A 17,139-nucleotide genomic window follows, 5' to 3' on the forward strand; every position below is an offset into this window, starting at 1 on the left:
TCTGAAACCTGTCATAGAGGGAAAGCGAGTGGCCAGACTGATAAGGGTAAAAGGACGTAGCTTGGCTTGAAGGGGGAATGCCAGGATGTTCCTCTCTCCGCTGGAGCTCATTCACCTCTCTGGATAAAGCTAAACCAGGGCTGATTCTTGGCCTTGTGAGGCAGGTTCGGAACCCGGCACAGCAACGCAGGGCTCCTCTGTATAGTCACGTTGCCCCTAGATGCTGGAAGCCCATGTAAAGATGTGGGATAATTACTGTTGACAGGTGGATCTTGTTAGCTCCAATCAGAACCTAAGTAGGGCGCCCTGGGCTTGGTGACAAACGGGACCAAAGTTCTGAGGCAAGGGCCCTGGATTCTGGTGCAGCAGGCTGGAAATTCAGAGGCAACTTAATTTAAATTTTAAAATGATGGTTTTCAATTAAATCAGAAAACAGGTAATGAAATCAGATCATTAGCCCCATTTTGTTGCAGCTGATAGTAAACTCCATTTCTTTTACGTTGTCCCCAGATTATGGAGCTTTGGTATGCTAGGGAGTTTTGTGCTGACAACACACATGAAGTTGTCAGTGGCTCAGCTGGAGGTTTAGGAAAGTAGGTGGGGGCATCTGCTGAAGTATGGATGGCTGCTAAGGATTGTGAGATAAGCACATGAGCTAAGATGTTGCTGCTTACATGACCAGAAGTGACACAGCTAACAATGTTGACATGTATACTGTCATCATTAGGTTTCAGAATTAACAACCCCATTGTTGGGACAATGGAGGCAATTCAGATTTCTCAGAGCTGTTTCAGGCTGTTTGCGGACTCAAGAAGGCCAACACTTTTGGTTTACACTTGTCACATTTTCCAGGTTATCTTCACACCCATTAGGGCTAGAAGCATAATCTTTTAAAATGAAAACGTAGTTCCTGAAACAAAATTTGCAGCAATAAAAGATAGGGAGAGAAAGGGTCAAATTCCATGGCAGTAGGATACCAGCACAGCCTTGGTTATAAGAGACGTCAGGTTATCTGGAGGCAGAGGGAATTATGGGCGGGGACAGAGCAGATCCTGCGGGAAAGGCCTAGGAATGACTAAACTTGAGGAGAAAGCTGAGGCTGAAGTTTGTTTGTTGTTGTTAGCCGAGTTGCCAGCAAAGCCAGCCTCGGGCATAGGCCAAGTTTGGACTCAGTGCTGTGAGATCTATGGCTGAAATGCACTGTGGAAGAACTCAGTGTGGTGACAATTGTGTTTAGACTGTTCAAAGCCGGGGGGAGATGCCACCTGCTTACATCTTGGCTCTTGAGGATACGGCTGTAGAGCGATTTCTTGGCTTTTGAAAGGTATCTGGTTGCTTTGAATGGCAGGGTTTTCTCAAAATGTGTTCCTGGGGCCCAGCTGCAGACGCCTGGCCTTTATTCCTTCCCCCTCGCCCTCCCTACTCCATTCAGCCTATTCCATTTGAACCCCATGCACGGTGTTTAAATTGTTTAACTCTAGTATCTCCCTCACATATGTAATAGACTGTGATATTTATTGTAATCTACGAGACAAGGAATAATTGACAAGTTCCATTCCTTACCGTCTCCCCTTCCTTTCATTACACAAAGGGGTCACATATCAGAGTCACACACCTTCATCTGCCAGCTTTTTTTAATCATTTCCTAAGATGAGCTTGATGTATTTTTGCCCAATTTACCTCTTGAGTGGTCCCCAGTTTGCAGCTTACTACAGGCACCGGGGGCATCGGTTACGAGGAAGGTGCTGTCGGCTGAGCTGATACTGTGAGCATGTACATGAAACTGAGGCACAGAGAGGGGACATGACTTGCCCCCGGTCAGCCAGCTGCTTAGCCAGGAATAGCACCCAGGTCTCCCGAGTCCCAATGCAGTGCTCTGACCATTGGTCCACCCTCCCTGCAATACGAGGAAATAATGGAAGACCACTGCACTTGGTTATTTCTATAGAACTTTCCTTCTCTCTGCTGCCTTTACAGAGCTGGCTTATGAAGGGGATGCCAGGCTCTGCGCTTCACCACGTCTCTGGTGACTGGGCATTAGAGGTTCAGCCTTTGTTTTTCCCCAGGAGTGGGCGGGACAGTGCCTGCGATCACCCCCAGTTTGTGTGGCAGTGGTGGGCTGGCTGGAGGTGTCAACGTCACCTGACACCACGTTGTCATCATGGGGCGACACCATGACCTCGGTGGCTGTGTGATAAGGCTGCAGCATGCTGGGTCATCCAGACGTGTAGCAACTTTGCAGCGTGGCGGAGTTTGTCTCACTGATGCGTTGGGGACTCAGGATTCTGCTGTAGGTCACTTTCCATCAGTCACCCCACCTGCAAACATTCAAGTGTTGTCTAAAGGCGGGGGGGACTGGGCTTTCTCTCTGCACACTGTGTGGCGCAGTGCTGAGATGGCCCTTGGACCCGGGAGGGACCTTTCTAGCTGTGGTGTCATTGAGCATGAAATGGCTTGTGGATTGTTCAGGGGTGTGGATGTCTGTAACTCTTCGCCTGGTCTCCTCCGCCCACAACGAACCTGCAAAGGGCGTCAGGGCCTCGTCTCTGTTGAAATGCTGCCCCCAGAATGGTCACTACGCAGCGGTAGTTGCAGTACGTACAGGTGCAACGGGCACTGGGTCTAGGACCCGAACATTGCCCCGGTCCCAAAGCAGCGCTGGAGCAAGGACTGGAAGCTGGCAGTCCCAGCGGGCAGCAGAACTAGAGTGGGGTAAATCTGTCCCAAGTTCTCCAAGCTGAGGTGTGCTACATTCATGCCATCGAAGAGCAAAGAGCCCATCCTCCTGCTCGGCATTCTGCCTCTGGGGCCCCAGTGCGGCGTAACCCAGCCCTCTCTGTTCCACCTCGCAACCCGCTAGGAGCGCTGCCTTCGGGGCTCCAGGCCTGGCCCCTCAGCCGTCTTTCCTCCTCTGGTTCCTTCCTGCTGTCCCTGGCTCCCTTCTGCTCTCGTAGCCCTCTGCCCTTCTCTGCTCGTTCCTTTGCCCTCCCTTTCTTTGTGCCTCTTGCCTCTCCCTGCCCTCTCCCCACTCTGGAGGCTGGACAGGAAGGGCTCTCCCAGTGCTGGCAGGAGAGCAGGCTTTATCAGGGCGCCCCTTTGCCTAGCGGCACCATTCTGCTGTGGGACGTGCTGTGGCTGCATTTTTCTAGCTTCTCTGTGTCTGTGTTGTTCTCTCCCTGAGGGACGCCGTGCCGCTGACTTGGTCTCACGTTCCTCCCGCGGGACCGTGACACAAGCCCAGCCAAGCTTTTCACATGTGTTTGCAGAAGGACCTTTGCTCCTGCGGTTTGCCCACCCCCCTCCCCAACCATGGCCAGGTGGTCCAATGGCTGAAGCTGAGATTTTTCCTGCCCTCAGCTGCCAGACTTAATTAACCTCCTGCTAGGGCTGGGCCATTCATTATGGGAAACTAGATCCATTCCATAGGCCACTTTTTGTTTTTCTGGCACCTCATGTATCTATACAGGACAAACCCAGCTCTTCCTCCATGTCTTTGTATGATGGGGTCGGAGAGGATGGGGAGGATTGAGTTCCACCAATGCCCTCGCCTCTGCACAGCCAAGGAGGCTGAGAGTTGGAGGGCTGGCCAGCCTGACGCTGTCAAGAAGGGAGCCCCTGTGTGAGAACCTGCACAACCTGTTCTGCAGGAGCCTGGCTTCCTGCCCTCAGACTTGATGGTCCTGGGGAGATGAACACGCCATAATTATCTCGGCATATTGACCATTTTTGAGGGTCACGTCTCACGTTCCAACAGGGGAGAGGCCCCGATGTCCTCTAGCGAGGGCATTTATCACCTGCAAGGTTCATGCTGCTGGCTGACTTGCTTGATCCTTCTTGACTCCCTCTCTGGCTCCTGGCCTGCCACCCTGACTCACTGAGCCTGCTTTGTGTTGTAAGGGGCAGGTGCTCCTGGGGGCTTAGCTCCTCGCTCCTTGCAGTTGGGGTCTTCTGGGACAAATAGAGACACTGCCCCAACGTGAACCCTGGCAGTGGAAGGCTTTGCCACGTGTCTTTGTGAAGGCAGCAGTCCCCTCCCTCCCGTAGCCATTTAGGGAATAGGCTTACGTGACCAGTCAGAGCATTGGCTTTCCAGCTGAGACAATGGCCTTCAGTGGGAGACTGAGGAGCAGGAGGTTTTCCTGTGGCTCAGTTAGGTTTTCACAGCACTGCTGGCCAGAAGCACAGAGACAATGTTCTCCATGGCGTTACCCTTCTTCAAGAGCAGAGGCCCAAATCCCTTCCTGTCCCTGCAGGTTTCAGAGGTCTCCTCACAAACCACACCTGGACTCCCCGTCTGGGGAACGGCTGAGGGATGTCGTGTTCTAGATTCTCACTCTGTATCTCGTACAGTGTGGTTATGGCCAAGTTCTCAGCCTGGCCCAGATATCCCCACTCATGGAGAGAGGGGGACTGATTCCTCCCCTCACCGTGTCTAGTCTAAAGTCTTTAAAAAACGATCTCTTAAGTTGCTCCCAGCCTGGTGCATGCCCATATTCTCAGGTTAGTAAAACTGGAGCCCCCACGCTTGGGTCATGGCCACAGACTTTTGCTGGCTGTTCGGGGCTGGAGCACTGAAGTCTGGGAGGGAACAAGTACTGGATTGTTCCAGCCCAGACCTGTACATCCCCGATTCCTTTCAGTGCCATGCAGATCTCTTCATCTGTACAGGGCCATTTATCTCTTGCATGGGGCAGGTCACTCCTCTCCAAAAGACTCTTGTGAGACAGGGGCAGTACCCTGAGCTGAGTATCTCTCTTCATGCAAAGAAAGAATCCAGTAGCTCTAGTTACCCACATTAATAATTAAAAAGTGTGGGCCTGCATAAAAATGCAAAATGCTCCGGAGAAATAGACAGGGACCTTTTTGATTGCAGCCCTCCACCTCCCTGCCCCAGGGTTTGCTTGACATGAGAAAAGCCAGAGTTTACCTGGATGGCCAAAGCTGGCGGGAGGGCGAGATTCAGCAGCCTCGATCTATCCAGTGGTGTGACTGAGTTGCAATAAATCAGGACAAGTTGAGCTTTTTTTCCCCTTGGTTATCCAGCCGTTTTTCTCCCCTGGTGCCGCTTCACGCTACTTCTGACTTTGATTAATAGGCCTTGGAATAAAATGTTAATCTAAACGGGGCTCCTTGGCCCAGCTGCCCCTACCCTCCTTGCCTTGCTCCAGGAATATTGGAGAAAACACACCAAGGTTTTGTCTCCCTGCAGAGTGCTTGTAGCTTTTGATTAATAGGTGGAAGGGCCCAGCTCCAGCTTCGTGGCATCTCTCCCGACTGCAGAAAAATAAGCAAAAAGGTCACCAAACAGGACGCAGAGAAGGAAAGTCCCAGGCGCTGTAAAGAGAAGAATGAAGAGAGAGCTCTTTATAACTTGAGATGGGCCCCAAGGAGAGCCCTGGATCCAAATGTCCTGGAGATCTGGGGGATTCACAAATTTGGATTTGAATCTGCATTCCCATTCTGTGAATGGCCGCTTCCTTCAGAATGCGCCTAAGCAAGAAACCCCAGATCCAGCCAGTTCCAAAATGATGGGGTGTAGAAAATCCTGATCCCAAATTTTGCACCTTGAGCCCCTGTCTCCATGTAACATAATGCATGCAGCCTTTTTGCATGCAGGGATGGGTGAGATGGAGTGTCAACTCTTGTTTGACTTGAGCCAGACTTCAAACAGGACATGCACAGCCCCCCCCTCCCCGAACTGTCATCCTTCCTCACAACCGAGCAGCTCTTGGAGATTTCGAAATGCTCAGGTATGTGGGTTTTCACATCTGCTTTCTGGCCAGTATTCGAATCAGAAAGATGTTTCCTGCAGCATTTTCATCCAGAAGCCACCAGAAAGGCTTCTGCTCCTGCAAGATTGACTTCCATGGGGCTACACCTGTGAGTAAAGACTACTCGTGTGAGTAAAGGTTTGTAGGGTGATCGGACTGCGGATAAAGGGGGAGATTCTGGCAAGCCAGGGAGGGGTAAAGATTGGCCCATGTGTCTGACCAAATTTCCAGTTGCTCCCCCTGCTTTGAAGCACTTCTGTGGAATGAAGTACCCCCTCGCTCTCATTTATTCATGGAACAGAGTGCAATCAGTTGCTGGTCCACTTCTTCCAGGTGCCATGATCAGAGTGTGGGAACTGAAGCTATGGAGAGGCAGGTTGCCTACAGATGCTTGTTGTCCGAACATGCACAGCCATAAAGCTACAGCTATGCGAAAGGATAACTCCTTTTAAAACTAAGAGAAACAAATCCAGCTTTGCTCTTCCTCAAATTTTCAGATCCTGAATTTTTAGTCCAACTCTGCCAAGTATTTGAATGGCAATTCATAAGCATTGGAAGACTCTTGGGCTAAACCAAACTCCTGCCTACCTCCTAGACCAAGGCAGAAAGTCATAGAATCATAGAATATCAGGGTTGGAAGGGACCTTAGGAGGTCATCTAGTCCAACCCCCTGCTCAAAGCAGGACTGATCCCCGACTAAATCATCCCAGCCAGGGCTTTGTCAAGCCTGACCTTAAAAACTTCTAGGGAAAGAGATTCCACCACCTCCCTAGGTAACGCATTCCAGTGTTTCACCACCCTCTTAGTGAAAAAGTTTTTCCTAATATCCAACCTAAATCTCCCCCACTGCAACTTGAGACCATTACTCCTTGTTCTGTCATCTACTACCACTGAGAATAGTTTAGAGCCATCCTCTTTGGAACCCCCTTTCAGGTAGTTGAAAGCAGCTATCAAATCCCCCCTCATTCTTCTCTTCTGAAGATTAAACTAAAAGTCATTAAATCCCACCCCATATTAAGAGTCATTTAAGTTTCCTTCACCTGAAAGACATTTGAGAGGCAGGTTGGCCCTTCTGGGGGGGGGGGGGGGGAGGGAAGGGGGAGGATTTGCAGCGCTCCCTCCGCTGTGGCTTTTCCTTTCTTCTTCTCTTGAAAGTGCATCTTCCTTGAGGCTTCCTTAGCCCTTGACTGGCTTGTCATCAAATTCACTCCCTGGCTGACATGCCTGGAGGATGCAGCCGTCCCAGCTGACAACTGCTTTGTTCCCACATGATGAATGGCTTTGTGGCCTAAGCCCTGCCATTGTCCACTTGGCCTGTGGCCCTCACTTCTGGTGATCCTTATCTTCCCGCTGGAGATGCCCTCCCTTTAGCAAAGGTGACCACTGGCTGAGAGTCCATTACCTCCAGCCTATTGTACCTGCTCCAGAGAAGAACCCCCAACATGCAGGCAGGAGGGGGAAGAAGGCCTGGCATCCACTCAAGAGGATGAGCTGCCTTGTTTACCCAGGACTGTGTGGCATTCTGCTCTTATCTAGTAGGGGAAGGCAGATACGAAGGCTTCTTTTCCTTCGCCAAACAGTTGGCTGTATAGGCAGCGTGGAAGCACTCATGTAATTACTATTCTTTGGCTATCACACGCCTATCTTGTAAATCAACAATCCATCACAGTCAGCTGGGCCTTGCATTGTTCCGTAATTAACTGGACAAACACAAGAGCATTGTTACAGTGCCCCTTCTATACAGGGCAGACAAAGGCTCAGAGGAAGATCCCCCCCCCAACACACACACAACCTTTTTCTATATTTTTCAATGCCTCCAGTGAGCCTGAGACTCTGAAATGAGCATTCATTTGCAAACCCGCAATCAACACAGAAGGAGAGTCACCAGGGGAGAGCTGCTGAAAAGGGTTTTAACCCCTCTCTCCCTCACCCCCACTTGCTGGAAGGCATATGCTTAAAATGTTTTCTCATGGGGATTTTTGTAAGTGCCAGATCCTCGGTTGATGTAAATGGATGCAACTCCAGTGGCCGCAGCGGTGTGATGCTGATTTACACCAGCTGAGGATCTTGGGGAGAGCTGAGATTTTTGGGGGAGTAGGAAGGCAACATTTTTTTCACCCTCTAAGATTTTGATCCCCTTGGCCCAGGGCCTTTCTGTAACCCACATTGACTCAGTGTTGCACTCTGTCTCCCTTTATTAGTTGCTGGGCCATGAAGAGAGATTGGTGAGCCTGCTCTAGCCTGGGTTAGCAGATCTGCACCCTTTAGTTTGGAATAGACATTCACAACGTGAGACCTAAAGGTTATACCTGTGGTGCCTGCTGCTGACGGCCAAGCCAGGAACACAGTATTGTACTTCCAGGGTCTGTTCAGGCTCCAGGTGGAAATACTTTATTTCCTCAGAACCTAAGGGGTATTTAGTAACCAGCAGATCTAAGACAACACTCTCTGTATTTTTTTAACATTGTCCTTTGTTATCACAAAATAACTTCCAGCCCTCAGAGTGGTCAGTATTTGGTATCATACGTACCAACTCTGAGTAAAACTCTGAGTTCACAAATGTGACTGAGATGTAAAGAAAAGCGGGCCACAGGTGGCACCTTGGGAGTCACCATAGTGATGATGGGGGCTAGTGACGGAAGTGTCACTATTTCTAGTCAACAAAACTGAGGCATTTTGCTTTTCTAGTTTCACTACATCCAAGCTGAGACTCCTCACAGCTGTGCTGGGCAACCCAGGAGGATGTCAGGGTGGATAGGAGCAAATACGCAGTACTGAGGTCAAAGATGAGGAGACCCAAAAGAAGGCCTGATCAGATGAAAGGAGATCTATGGCCATATGGAGATGGGAAGTGTTCTGAAAGGGGACCGAAGCTACACTAGAAATGATCAAAGAGGTGATTTTGAGAGTGAGATAAGAAACCCCCTTTTCCAAGTTTTTTCTAGGAGAAGAAAAATTTGGAGATAAGGCAGTGGGTGGTGAGACTGTGATGTTGGGGGTAAAGAATGAGGCAAGGCAAGAGGGGAATAGGACTGAGGCATAAAATGTTGTCCTTTGTGGAAAGGATAAAATCAGTGAGGACACCAGAAGTGACTAGAGGAAAGGAATAAGATTAACCCAGTCATAATGACAAGAGGTGATAGATTGGCATGAAGTAAAATACATTGGAGATGTTGTTGCAGACAGCATTCACTATATTATGAAAGAAACCAGTGAATTCCTAGCACTTCGAGGTAGGGAACCTGCATGTGATAGCAGAGTAAGAAAATCCTTGGCGTTTCGAACACATGGAGAGAGGCTGAGAAGCACCATCTGCCAGGGCTGGGTTGAGATGGACTCAAGACACCAGTGATGATGCTTTCAGTCACGCTGGCTTCATTTCGTGGCCAACACCAATGCAGCATCAGAGCTGCCACGTGTGATGAGGCAGCGAGAAGACAAGTGTCCACCTGCCAGGGCTGCAGCTGAGATTCGGTGTGAGCGTTTCACTGTTGGTGCCCTTCCATTGTATCCCGGGAGTCTCACGGAGTCTGATTGTCCTCTCGCTTGCCCAGGTGTGAGGTGGGGGTAAGTCAGTGGAAAGACATAAATGCAAAGCCAGGGAGGACTTTGTTTAACACGCCCTCGGATAAATGACAGCAACTTCCTTCAGGGACACCATGCCAGAGGCACTGGATAGTTCTAATGTCCCTTCCCTATACCTACCTCATGTTTTTTCACTTGTCTGACGACATGCTGTGCCATATGTCTAAGCACCCAGGCAGCAGACAAGCAAAAATTGGTCACCTGGTAAGAAAGATCTTTACCAGTGCAGTTTGGGTTGACTGATAATTCAAGTGGTTGTTAACACAGGGGTGCATGCAGAAGGCATGGGAGTACTGTGTACGTTTCACTGTGTGTGACTTTATTTTAGGGGGAGATGAAGCTGGATGGATATTGCCTGCTAGGTAGGTGGGTCCAGCTGGCAACCCTGTAGCCTACTGCGTGGCCAAGTGGATAAGGTTCTGGGCCAGGAGACCTGGATTTGAAAGCTGCCTTTGCCACAAGCCTTGGATGGGTCACGTCACTGCTCTGTGCCTCTGTTTTCTCTTCCACCCTTTGTCTCACCTATGTAGATCAAGGGTTTTCAACCTTTTGTCATTTGCAGACCCCTAAAAATTTCAAATGGAGGTGCAGACCCCTTTGGAAATCTTAGACATAGTCTGCGGACCTCCAAGAGTTCAGGGACCCCTGGTTGAAAACCCCTGGTTTAGACTGTGACTCGCTCACTAGGTGCTTATACAGCACCTGGCACAATGGAGCCCTCATCCCCATTGGAGTTTCTAGCCACTACTGTAATACAAATAATAATGCTGGGTGTAGACCTGCCATTCTCCTCCCCAGGTCTGAAAAAGAATCACAACTCTCCTGGTTTCATTTAATATTAAGTGCAAAGGCCCAGACTGAGCTGTAACCTCCGTGGCTCTGAAGAGCAGAATTTGTCTCGGAAGCTACAGAGCTGCTGTCCTCACTCTGTTAATATGAGAAGTGATGTGGTGACGCTTGGGTCGTTCGGATGAAATTTATGTCTTATATTTTGGTAGGCCAGGCCACGGAATACAAAAATAACATTGCTTCTATAACCCCTCTTCAAGCCTCTTTGTGGCTCAGTCCTGGAGTTTCCTGAGCCATGTCATGAGCTGGAAACGCGACCTGCCTGCTCCATGCAAACTCCAGAAGTGACCTTGCAATGACCTCTGAGCCACTGCATGCTCCCCTGAATGCCACCAGCATCCCGGTGACCTGGTCACCGGTATTAATATCCGAGCACCTTGGAGCTCCTCTCCGGAGGCCAGTGAAGCACGAGGGCTCTACGCTGTGCAGAGAAGAAGGGACTTTGCCACTTCACTACATCTGAATGGAAAGGGGAAGGCCCGTTTGTGTTTATTTTACAGACCCTTTTATTGACTTGATTTATAGCCTGAGGCCAAGAGTTAATTGTGGTCTAGTCAAGAAGAGGGCACCTGGGGAGAGGCGCTGCTCATAATGCCACCAGAGAGAAAACACATCTCTGCAGTGTGTTTTCAGGAAGGGCCATTAGTTACAAACACCAGCCCCTGCTTAGCAGCATCAGTGACAGCAAAGCGAGAGCTCAGGGTGACTCTGGGCATGGACGGCTTGTGGCAGCTGTTCTACCTACAGGACTGGCCGCAGCTCACTCAGTGCGGGGGAATGAGCAGAGATCAGAGGTTAATAAAGAGAAGGTGCTTTTCCTTGGCATACCCTACATTAAAGCATCCCCTTCGCCCCCCCCTTACAGGTGAAACCTAGTCACCTGTATAACTGCTACTGTCATCACCCTCTCTAATGCAGGTCTGCTAAAGTCACTCCCAGAGCCTAAAAACAACTCACCTGTCAGCACGGGTATGGGCCCGCTCTCCAAAGCAAAAAACCCAGCTCCAGTGCTTGGGAGTCCTGGGAAACATCGGACATCTGCATCCAGAGGGGCTTTGTTTGGAGGCAGGCAGGGTAGCAGGTCTCTTTCCCCAGCCCTGCCCTGCAGCAGCAGTGCCTCCCAGTTATGGGTTATGGGGCAGTTATGGGGCAGGGGTGTGAGATCCTGTGGCCTGACCCAGCTGATGGGGTGGGGCAGAACTACTTTAGTTCGCTGCTGCGGGGGATGCTCTTGCCCAGGTGGTCAAGGTGGCCAGGTGGAGTAAGCCCTCCCCTTCTCCCCACTGGCACTCCTGCCTCGCTGGCAGCCAAAGGCCTACACTTAGTGTCCCCAGAGCACAGCTGAGGTGTGGGGGAAGTGTGCATGCTTCTAGCAGCTCTAGGGGACCCAAGGAGGGGGCGCAGGGCCGTGGCCACTCCTCCTCCTGCAGTGCCAGGCCTGCAGGGAGCACGCGCTGCTCCCAGTCATGAGGGTTCACAGCGCCCCTTATACGTGAGCTCCTCAGCTCCTGGCCTCTGGGAAGGATCAGTAACTCATGCACACCTGGCTGTAGGTTACTGTGGCTCCAGCAGGGAAATGTCATGTAGAGTGACTGTTCCGTGACTCTTCCCCATCCTCTGGCAGGCCCTGCCTCCTCCTGGTCCCCCACAGATCTTCACTACGTGGCCACTGCTCCCCTCCACCAGGCTTCTGGAGACCCTCTGGCCTTTGAGCTTGCTGGCAGAGTGGGGGAAGGGAGCATATAAACCTTTGATAAATAAACCCAAAGACTCTTCCCCCCCCCCCCCGCCCTCCCAACTTCCCAATCTTGCAAAGTGTGACTGGCAGGTTTCATTTGTTCACCGCATGGGGTTACTCCTGGGGTGCCCCTGGCCAGTACAACTGAAAATAAATTGGAAGGAGTAGATAAAAGAAAGAGACTGATCAGGTGGTTGAAGGGGCTGAACGAAGTGGGGCATGGGAAGAGCTAAAACAGGCTAAATTTCCTGCTGGTGTCAACTGGCACAGCACTATGGGAGCTGCACCAGCTCACACCAGGAGAGAATTTGCTGTAGTACGTTTAGCCTGGACTAACGAGCAATGCAGTAGCCACGACGAAGCCGGCTGGGATGGAGTGGCATTCTGTGTGGCTTCCAAGAAATGGGGCAACAGCAGCTGTGTGCTTTGCAGAAAGGGGGCAGCGGTGGGAAGAGGGAATTGGTTGGTGATCTGTGACTGTCATGGCTTTCACTTATGCATCAGTCTCGTAAAGTCCCAGACATGGCAGTCTGAGGAGGGAGAGGAATTGTGGCGGGGGAGTGGGGGTTCAGAACAGACTTGCTTGCAATAAGAAGGAAGAGAAGGCTAGGCAGCCGAGCAACTTTCCTAGCACTAAGGTCACTAGCTGGGGAAGAGCCTACCAAAGGGAGCCAAGGATCTCGCTGAGGTAGTTCAGCCTTGGCAGGATGAAGCACTGGACTTGTTCTGTAGGGAGCAATCTTCCCCCTGCAGGGGAAGGAATGGAGGCATTAACAATTGTCTTCCCTCTCTTAACTCTGCGTAGTCTGAAGAAAGAGAGATCCTGTGCCGTGAGCCAAGAAAAATACAGAAGACACGAGACTTGGGCCAGATTGTTTCCTAGTGAGAATGTGCTCCAGCAGGCATGGAAGGATGCAACGCTGAGCGTCCTTCACTCCCACTGAACACGACGTGGACTGAGGACGCTAAAAACCTTGCAGGGTCTGGCTGAATCTGGCAATGGCCCCAACACCTTCTAGGAAGGGAAGGCCGGAGGAGGTGAGCTGTCTGAATGGTGGCCCTTTTGCACTGAGGAAAGCTGAGACACTTGTGCAGTCCTGCCTTTTCTATTAGATTTGCCCTCCCAGTGGGTTAGGTAAACCCATCTCTGTCCCTCTGTGTCCTGTTCTCCAAAGATAAGTAGCTGGGAGATTATTAAGCCTGTAGGATGTGTTACAGCGGATCTTCATAAGGAGTAACGGCTGTATTACTTTCCTTGTCCTGTCTGGGCTCTGTATTAAGCTGTTCAGACAGAGTCCCTTTCGGTGCCAGTAGAATCGGTCTTGATTTCAGGCAGCCAGCCTGACTTCGTATTCCTAGGGCCGCCGTCTCCTTTACACTAACTGGCAGCATTCACTGACTGGCTCTGGCAGCGGAAAGGGGCTGTAACTTACCTTCCTACCACCCAGGCCGCTGCGAGAGTCATGCAAAGGGGCCTTAATACAAACGAGAATCGGGCTCTAGAGACAGAACGCAGTGGTGACCCTGCGAATTCAGATCAGTCAGAGAGCAACAAGCGCAAAGCACTGAGCTTGGCAGTTGCCCCCCTCCCCACCCCAGCCCTCTCCCCGCCTCCATGGAAAGGCCCGTTAGTGGCAAGCTGAATTTATCTTTTGCAAAGAGCTTTCTTCCACTTCCTCCCCATTCAGTTTGTCAGCGGGCAGGGAAGCAGCTGTGCCAGTTCGGGTGACATTTCCCACCCTGTCTGGCGGCTGATGGCACCAGCCCCACGGCTTCCTCTTCCACCCGAGAGCTAAAAATAGAACGAGGTCAGCGATGGCGGCTTCGTGTGGGCTCCCGGTGGAGCTGAGCCCTACCAAATTCTCGCCCCACTGACGGACTCCTTGGAAAGACGTGATTATTTATTTATTTATTTATTTATTTATTTGTATTACCGTCCCCCCAGAGATGCTTTCTGGCTGTTGCCCTTCGGCTGGGAGACGTATTCCTTGCTGGGGCTGCCCTAATTCATCACCAGCTGACACCAGCAGGAAATAAAAGAGCAATTTGCCCTTCATTTCTCTTGCACAATGAGCCTTTTTCTTTAATCAGCCCAGGGCCCTTATCTCCCCCACATCACCGTGGCCACTGTGCGGCTCGTTTTCACCTGGGCCTGAACATTGCTTGAACTTTTTGGACATTTACGTTGGCCCCTAATCAGATAATCCCTTCTCTTCCCTGTCTGAACAAATCAAAGGTGGTGCTGCTTTCCCCCTCAGGCCCCTAGCCCATTGTAGAGCACGAATAAAGGGAGGCGGATGCACTTCAGCATGCGCTGACCGGGCCTGTTCACTGACCACAAACCCACAGATGCTGATTGCTGGCTAGGAGCCTCGGGCTCGCAGTGCGCCTTCGCTGTCACTAGAGGGAGCTGTGGTGGCAGGGGGGGTTCTGCCTTGAGATACAGAATGGGAAGTATCAAGGGCTTCCAAGCATTTTCAATCTGTCTGGGCTACATCCGAGTGAGAAGGATGAGAGGCTGTGGGGCCCTGTGATGTCCTCCCCAGCCCCTTGCAACAGGCAGAGCCAGGGAGGGACAGCGCTGCGGGGACCCACATTTGGTTCAGGTGCAGTATGTGGTGGTGCTGAGTATGGTCCTCCTGAGTACGAGGCACTGGACCAGGGGCTCTCAACCTTTCTAGACCACTGTACCCCTTTCAGGAGTCTGATTTGTCTTGCGTACCCCCAAGCTTCACCTCACTTAAAACAACTTGCTTACAAAATTAGACATGAAAATACAAAAGTGTTTCAGCATATTACTGAAAAATGGCTTACTTTCTCCTTTTTACCCTGTACAGTGGAGTTGCATCTTACGTGGGGGTTAGGTTCTAAAGTCAGTGCATAAGGCAAAAATCGTGTATAGTCAAAATTACCCTTGAAAATCCCTTAAATCGCCCATAAAGTATAGTGTACTGTACATGGTTTTGTGTATACAACCCTGTACAGTAATATGTATAATGTATACAGTAATGTACGGTATATAATAGAGTACATATGCCAAATATAATTTTGCGGTACTGTATTTTTAATTACAGGGGGTAATTACAGGGGGTTGTCGGGGCTTGATGTCGATCCAGGAGACAGAGGTGACGGAGAGCGTGGGTGACAGAGAGCGAGTCATAGACGAAGTGGTTGGCTCTGGCTCAGCTTGAGAAGTTGATTGCATAGGCTCATCTGCTGCTGGTTGTTTTCCCTTGAAAAACATGGTGATCGGCAGCTGTTGCTATTGTCTCTTGAGCTGCTCAAACATTTCTTGACACGGTCTCAAATCGTCGGTAATACTACGTGTGATTTTGAGGCTTCGTTCCATAGAGGGAGCGTATCCAGAAATTAAATCATTCAAGTGTTTCGCTGCTTGGAACACTTCAGCAAACTTGCTGGCTCTTCCTGTTCATCGTCATCATCTTCGTCTTCTGTAGATGATTTTATCAGTTCCTCTCACTCTTTGTTAGTCAATGTTTCTCTGTGGCGCTCAGTTAATTCTTCAGTTTCTTCCTCGAGGATGTGGACGAAGCCATCACCACCCACTTGCCTGGCCACCTGAACAATGTGTTTCACTTCTTTGTCAATGGTCGGGAAACCCTTAAAATCATTCACACATTCTTTCCATAGGTTTCGCCAACATGCATTGACTGTTTCAGGCTTGATTGCATTCATTGCCTGTTTAATATAGGTGATGCAATCGGCAATGTTGAAGGCCTTCCAAGACTCCATCACATTAAGATTGGGATCAGCCTCCACAGCTCTACGTATCCGTGAGAACATAAGCCTCGTGTACGTGGCCTTGAAACAGCGAATCACACCTTGGTCGAGAGGTTGGAGGATGGAAGTGATATTGGGGGGGAGAAAGACGACTTCAACATCGTTATGCGCAAACCGGAGTGCCGCAGGGTGGCCAGGAGCATTGTCTACAATCAGCAACACTTTAAAGTCAAGTCCTTTCTCTCTGAGGTACCGCTAGACCTCCAGAATGAAACACTTGGGGAACCAATCCAGAAATAATGCAGCCATCACCCAAACCTTTTTATCTGATTGCCAGAACACAGGCAGGAGATCTTTGTTCTTGCCTTTTAGGGCACAGGGATTTGCAGCCCTGCAGAGCAAGCCTGGCTTTATTAAATGCCCAGCCGCGTTGCCACAAAACAACATAGTCACACAGTCTTTAGCTGCTTTGAAGCCAGGGGCTTGTCTTTCTGATTTTGAAGTGTAAGTGCGGTTGGGCATTTTTTCCCAGAAGCGCCCAGTCTCGTGAGCATTAAAAACTTGTTCTGGAAGATAGCCCTTTTCTTCTACGACTTTCTTTAATTGTTCGGGGTAGGCTTTTGCTGCCTCTTCATTGGCAGATGCAGCTTCACCAGTAGTCTGCACGTTTTTGAGGTTGAAGCGGTTCCTAAAACTGTTAAGCCAACCTTGGCTGGCTTTGAATTCCTTCTCATCAGAAGGCTGTTCCTCTTCAGCGGGAGGTTTGAACAGCGCGTAGAGGCTAAGAGCCTTTTCTCACAACGTGTTGCCATTGATAGGCACACGTTTACAGTTCATGTCTTCCAGCCATAAGTTTAATGTCTTTTCAGTCTTCACTAAAGTCTTATCACGCACCTGGCTCATCACTTTAGCAGTTACTGGAGCACTTGATGCTGCGACTTGGCGAATTTCTCTCTCTCGAATCTTGATGGCACGGATGCTAGATTCGGTGTGGCCATATTTACGCGCTGCGTTGGAGACCGACATACCGTCTCTCAATAAATCCAACACAGTCAGTTTTTCCTCCAGCGTTGGAACAGATCGCTGTTTCTTCAGTTGCGCACCAGATGAAGTAGTTGGTTTGTGTTTAGGGGCCATGTTCTATAAAAAATACATACAGTATCTGTAAACACTAGAATCACACTCAGCATGGCGAGATGCTCACACTATGATAGGCACATGGGACCGAGACCGACTGCGGGAACAGCAGATTCACGTCTCCCATCTCACGCTCACTCCGAGGCATATGCTTATTGAGTGGAATGGTGGGCGGAATCGCCCACACTATTTACAGGTGTCTTGTTAGCTTTCTTTGCTAAGTGCATATACATGAATTCGTGTAAGTTAAATGCATGTATGATGCGACTCACCTGTAATTATAACATAAATCAATTGAAATATAAATATTTGTACTTG

This window comes from Lepidochelys kempii, chromosome 15, assembly GCF_965140285.1.
Source record: "Lepidochelys kempii isolate rLepKem1 chromosome 15, rLepKem1.hap1, whole genome shotgun sequence".
Taxonomy (NCBI): Eukaryota; Metazoa; Chordata; order Testudines; family Cheloniidae; genus Lepidochelys; species Lepidochelys kempii.